The sequence below is a fragment of the Leucopleurus acutus genome, assembly GCF_964270905.1.
Source record: "Leucopleurus acutus genome assembly, chromosome: 12".
Classification (NCBI taxonomy): domain Eukaryota; kingdom Metazoa; phylum Chordata; class Mammalia; order Artiodactyla; family Delphinidae; genus Leucopleurus; species Leucopleurus acutus.
In genome coordinates, this window is record NC_139154.1 from 55,503,499 (window position 1) to 55,510,309 (window position 6,811).

The window sequence follows — 6,811 nt, forward strand, 5'->3', positions numbered from 1 at the left end:
AGATATAACAATTGTAAATATTTATGCACCCAACATAGGCACCTCAATACATACGGCAAATACTAACAACCATAAAAGGGGAAATCGACAGTAACACATTCATAGTAGGGGACTTTAACACCCCACTTTCACCAATGGACAGATCATCCATAATGAAAATAAATAAGGAGACACAAGCTTTAAATGATACATTAAACAAGATGGACTTAATTGATATTTATAGGACATTCCATCCAAAAACAACAGAATACACATTTTTCTCTAGTGCTCATGGAACATTCTCCAGGATAGATCATATCTTGGGTCACAAATCAAGCCTTGGTAAATTTAAGAAAATTGAAATTGTATCAAGTATCTTTTCCGACCACAACACTATGAGACTAGATATCAATTACAGGAAAAGATCTGTAAAAAATACAAACACATGGAGGCTAAACAATACACTACTTAATAACGAAGTGATCAGTGATGAAATCAAAGAGGAAGTAAAAAAATACGTAGAAACAAATGACAATGGAGACATGACGACCCAAAATCTATGGGATGCAGCAAAAGCAGTTCTAAGAGGGAGGTCTATAGCAATACAATCCTACCTTAAGAAACAGGAAACATCTCGAATTAACAACCTAACCTTGCACCTAAAGCAATTAGAGAAAGAAGAACAAAAAACCCCAAAGTTAGCAGAAGGAAAGAAATCATAAAAAATCAGATCAGTAAGAAACAGGAAACATCTCGAATTAACTACCTAACCTTGCACCTAAAGCAATTAGAGAAAGAACAAAAAAACCCCAAAGTTAGCAGAAGGAAAGAAATCATAAAAATCAGATGAGAAATAAATGAAAAAGAAATGAAGAAAACGACAGCAAAGATCCATAAAACTAAAAGCTGGTTCTTTGAGAAGATAAACAAAATTGATAAACCATTAGCCAGACTCATCAAGAAAAAAAGGGAGAAGACTCAAATCAATAGAATTAGAAATGAAAAGGGAGAAGTAACAACTGACACTGCAGAAATACAAAAGATCATGAGAGATTACTACAAGCAATTCTATGCCAATAAAATGGACAACCTGGAAGAAATGGACAAATTCTTAGAAAGGCACAACCTGCCAAGACTGAATCAGGAAGAAATAGAAACTATGAACAGACCAATCACAAGCACTGAAATTGAAACTGTGATTAAAAATCTTCCAACAAACATAATCCAAGGACCAGATGGCTTCACAGGCAAATTCTATCAAACATTTAGAGAAGAGCTAACACCTATCCTTCTCAAACTCTTCCAAAATATAGCAGAGGGGGGAACACTCCCAAACTCAATCTACGAGGCCACCATCACCCTGATATCAAAACCAGACAAGGATGTCACAAAGAAAGAAAACTACAGGCCAATATCACTGATGAACATAGATGCAAAAATCCTCAACAAAATACTAGCAAACAGAATCCAACAGCACAATAAATGGATCATACACCATGATCAAGTGGAATTGATTCCAGGAATGCAAGTACTCTTCAATATACGCAAATCAATCAACGTGATACACCATATTAACAAATTGAAGGAGAAAAACCATATGATCATCTCAATAGATGCAGAGAAAGCTTTTGACAAAATTCAACACCCATTTATGATAAAAAGCCTCCAGAAAGTAGGCACATAGGAAACTTTCCTCAACATAATAAAGGCCATATATGACAAACCCACAGCCAACCTCATCCTCAATGGTGAAAAACTGAAAGCGTTTCCACTAAGATCAGGAACAAGACAAGGTTGCCCACTCTCACCACTATTATTCAACATTGTTTTGGAAGTTTTAGCCACAGCAATCAGAGAAGAAAAGGAAATAAAAGGAATCCAAATCAGGAAAGAAGAAGTAAAGCTGTCACTGTTTGCAGATGACATGATACTATACATAGAGAATCCTAAAGATGCTACCAGAAAACTACTAGAGCTAATCAATGAATTTGGTAAAGTGGCAGGATACAAAATTAATGCACAGAAATCTCTGGCATTCCTATATACTAATGATGAAAAATCTGAAACTGAAATCAAGAAAACACTCCCATTTACCATTGCAACAAAAAGAATAAAATATCTAGGAATAAACCTACCTAAGGAGACAAAAGACCTGTATGCAGAAAATTATAAGACACTGATGAAAGAAATTAAAGATGATACAAATAGATGGAGAGATATACCATGTTCTTGGATTGGAAGAATCAACATTGTGAAAATGACTCTACCAACCAAAGCAATCTACAGATTCAATGCAATCCCTATCAAACTACCACTGGCATTTTTCACAGAACTAGAACAAAAAATTTCACAATTTGTATGGAAACACAAAAGACCCCGAATAGCCAAAGCAATCTCGAGAAAGAAAAACAGAGCTGGAGGAATCAGGCTCCCTGACTTTGGACTATACTACAAAGCTACAGTAATCAAGACAGTATGGTACTGGCACAAAAACAGAAAGACAGATCAATGGAACAGGATACAAAGCCCAGAGATAAACCCACACACATATGGCCACCTTATCTTTGATAAAGGAGGCAGAAATGTACAGTGGAGAAAGGACAGCCTCTTCCATAAGTGACGCTGAGAAAACTGGACAGGTACATGTAAAAGTATGAGATTAGATCACTCCCTAACACCATACACAAAAATAAGCTCAAAATGGATTAAAGATCTAATGTAAGGCCAGAAACTATCAAACTCTTAGAGGAAAACATAGGCAGGGCATTCTATGACATAAATCACAGCAAGATCCCTTTTGACCCACCTCCTAGAATAATGGAAATAAAAACAAAAATAAACAAATGGGACCTAATGAAACTTCAAAGCTTTTGTACAGCAAAGGAAACCATAAACATGACCAAAAGACAACCCTCAGAATGGGAGAAAATATTTGCAAATGAAGCAACTGACAAAGGATTAATCTCCAAAATTTATAAGCAGCTCATGCAGCTTAATAACAAAAAAACAAACAACCCAATCCAAAAATGGGCAGAAGACCTAAATAGACATTTCTCCAAAGAAGATATACAGACTGCCAACAAACACATGAAAGAATGCTCAACATCACTAATCATTAGAGAAATGCAAATCAAAACTACAATGAGATATCATCTCATACCAATCAGAATGGCCATCATCCAAAAATCTACAAACAATAGATGCTGGACAGGGTGTGGAGAAAAGGGAACACTCTTGCACTGTTGGTGGGAATGTAAATTGATACAGCACTATGGAGAAGAGTATGGAGGTTCCTTAAAAAACTACAAATAGAACTACCATATGACGCAGCAATTCCACTACTGGGCATATACCCTGAGAAAACCATAATTCAAAAAGAGTCATGTACCAAAATGTTCATTGCAGCTCTATTTACAATAGCCCGAAGATGGAAACAACCTATGTGTCCATCATCAAATGAATGGATAAAGAAGATGTGGCACATATATACAATGGAATATTACTCAGCCATAAAAAGAAACAAAATTGAACTATTTGTAATGAGGTGGATAGACCTAGAGTCTGTCATACAGAGTGAAGTCAGAAAGAGAGAGACAAATACCGTATGCTAATGCATATATATGGAAATTAAGGGAAAAAAATGTCATGAAGAACCTATGGGTAAAACAGGAATAAAGACACAGACCTACTAGAGAATGGACTTGAGGATATGGGGAGGGGGAAGGGTAAACTGTGACAAAGCGAGAGAGAGGTATGGACATATATACACTACCAAACGTAAGGTAGATAGCTGGTAGGAAGCAGCCGCATTGCACAGGGAGATCAGCTCAGTGCTTTGTGACCGCCTGGAGGTGTGGGATAGGGAGGGTGGGAGGGAGGGAGATGCAAGAGGGAAGAGATATGGGAACATATGTATATATATAACTGATTCATTTTGTTGTAAAGCAGAAACTAACACACCAGTGTAAAGCAATTATACTCAATAAAGATGTTAAAAAATAAATAAATAAATAAAATAAAAAATACTCAAGAAGGAATCAATAGCAGAATAACTGAGGCAGAAGAAGCGATCAGTGACCTGGAATACAGAATAGTGGAAATAACTGCCACAGATCAGAATAAAGAAAAAAGAATGTAAAGATTTGAGGACAGTCTCGGACACCTCTGGGACAATATTTCACACACCAACATTCGAATTATAGGGTCCCAGAAGAAGAAGAGAAAAAGAAAGTGTCTGAGAAAATATTTGAAGAAATTATAGTCAAAACGTTCCCTAACATGGGAAAGGATATAGTCACTCAAGTCCAGGAAGTGCAGAGAGTCCCATACAGGATAAACCCAAGACAAAACATGACAAGATACATATTAATCAAACTATCAAAAATTAAATGCAAAGAAAAAATATTAAAAGCAGCAAGGGAAAAGCAACAAATAACATACAAGGGAATCCCCATAAGGTTAACAGCTGATCTTTCAGCAGAAACTCCACAAGCCAGACGGGAGTGGCAGGACATATTTAAAGTGAAGAGAGGGAAAAACCTACAACCAAATTACTCTACCCAGCAAGGATCTCATTCAGATTTAACAGAGAAATTAAAACCTTTACAGACAAGCAAAAGCTAAGAGAATTCAGCACCACCAAACCAGCTTTACAACAAATGCTAAAGGAACTTCTCTAAGCAGGAAACAAAAGAGAAGGAAAAGACCTACCAAAACAAACCCAAAACAATTTAAAAAATGGTAATAGGAACATACATATCGATAATTACCTTAAATGTAAATGGATTAAATGCTCCAACCAAAAGACACAGATTGGCTGAATGGTTACAAAAACAAGACCCATATATATGCTGTCTACAAGAGACCCACTTCAGACCAAGGGACACATACAGACTGAGAGTGAGGGGATGGGAAAAGATATTTCATGCAAATGGAGATCAAAAGAAAGCTGGAGGAGCAATACTCGTATCAGACAAAATGGACTTTAAAATAAAGACTATTACAAGAGACAAAGAAGGACACTACATAATGATCAAGGGATCAATCCAAGAAGAAGCTATAACAATTGTAAATACTTATGCACCCAACATAAGAGCACCTCAATACATAAGGCAAATGCTAACAGCCATACAAGGGGAAATTGACAGTAACACAATAATAGTAGGGGACTTCAACACCCCACTTTCACCAATGGACAGATCATCCAAAATGAAAATAAATAAGGAAACACAAGCTTTAAATGACACATTAGACCAGATGGACTTAACTGACATTTATAGGACATTCCATCCAAAAATACCAGAATACACTTTCTTCTCAAGTGCTCATGGAACATTCTCCAGGATAGATCATATCTTGGGTCACAAATCAAGTCTCTGGGACATTTAAGCCTCTGGTAAATTTAAGGAAACTGAAATCGTATCAAGTATCTTTTCTGACCACAATGCTATGAGACTAGGTATCAATTATAGGAAAAAACTGTAAAAAACACAAACATATGAAGGCTAAACAATATGCTACTAAAAAACCAAGAGATCACTGAAGAAATCAAAGAGGAAATCAAAAAATAACTGGAAACAAAGGACAATGAAAACAAGATGACCTAAAACCTATGGGATTCAGCAAAAGCTGTTCTAAGAGGGAAGTTTATAGCAATAAAATCCTACCTCAAGAAACAAGAAAAATCTCAAATAAACAACCTAACTTTACACCTAAAGCAATCAGAGAAATAAGAACAAAAAAAATCCAAAGTTAGCTGAAGGAAAGAAATCATAAAGATCAGATCAGAAATAAAGGAGAAGGAAATGAAGGAAACAATAGCAAAGATCAATGAAACTAAAAGGTGGTTCTCTTAGAAGATAAACAAAATTGATAAACCATTAGCCAGACTCATCAAGAAAAAAAGGGAGAAGACTCTAATCAACAGAATCAGAAATGAAAATGGAGAAGTAACAATGGACACTGCAGAAATACAAAGGATCATGATAGACTACAACAAGCAACTATATGCCAATAAAATGGACAAACTGGAAGAAATGGACAAATTCTTAGAAAAGTGCACCCTTCCAAGACTGAACCAGGAAGAAATAGAAAATATGAATAGATCAATCACAAGCACTGAAATTGAAACTGTGATTTAAAATCTTCCAACAAACAGAAGCCCAGGACCAGATGGCTTCACAGGCAAATTCTATCAAACATTTACAGAAGAGCTGACACCTATCTTTCTCAAACTCTTCCAAAATATAGCAGAGGGAGGAACACTCCCAAACTCATTCTATGAGGCCACAATCACCCTGATACCCAAACCAAAGAAAGATGTCACAAAAATAGAAAACTACAGGCCAATATCTCTGATGAACATAGATACAGAAATCCTCAGCAAAATACTAGCAAACAGAATCCAACAGCACATTTTAAAAGGATCATACACCATGTTCAAGTGGGGTTTATCCCAGGAATGCAAGGATTCTTCAATACACATATATCAATCAATGTGATACACCGTATTAACAAAGTTAAGGATAAAAACCATATGATAATCTCAATAGATGGCATGGACATATATATACTAGCAAATATAAAATAGCTATTATGAAGCAGCTGCATAGCACAGGGAGATCAGCTCGGTGCTTTGTGACCACCTAGAGGGGTGGGACAGGGAGGGTGGGAGGGAGATGCAAGAGGGAGGGGATATGGGGATATATGTATATGTATATGTATAGCTGATTTACTTTTAGCAGAAACTAATACAACATTGTAAAGCAATTATACTCCAATAAAGATTTTTAAAAAAGACATAAAACTATTTGTCACCTATTGGATTCTTAAT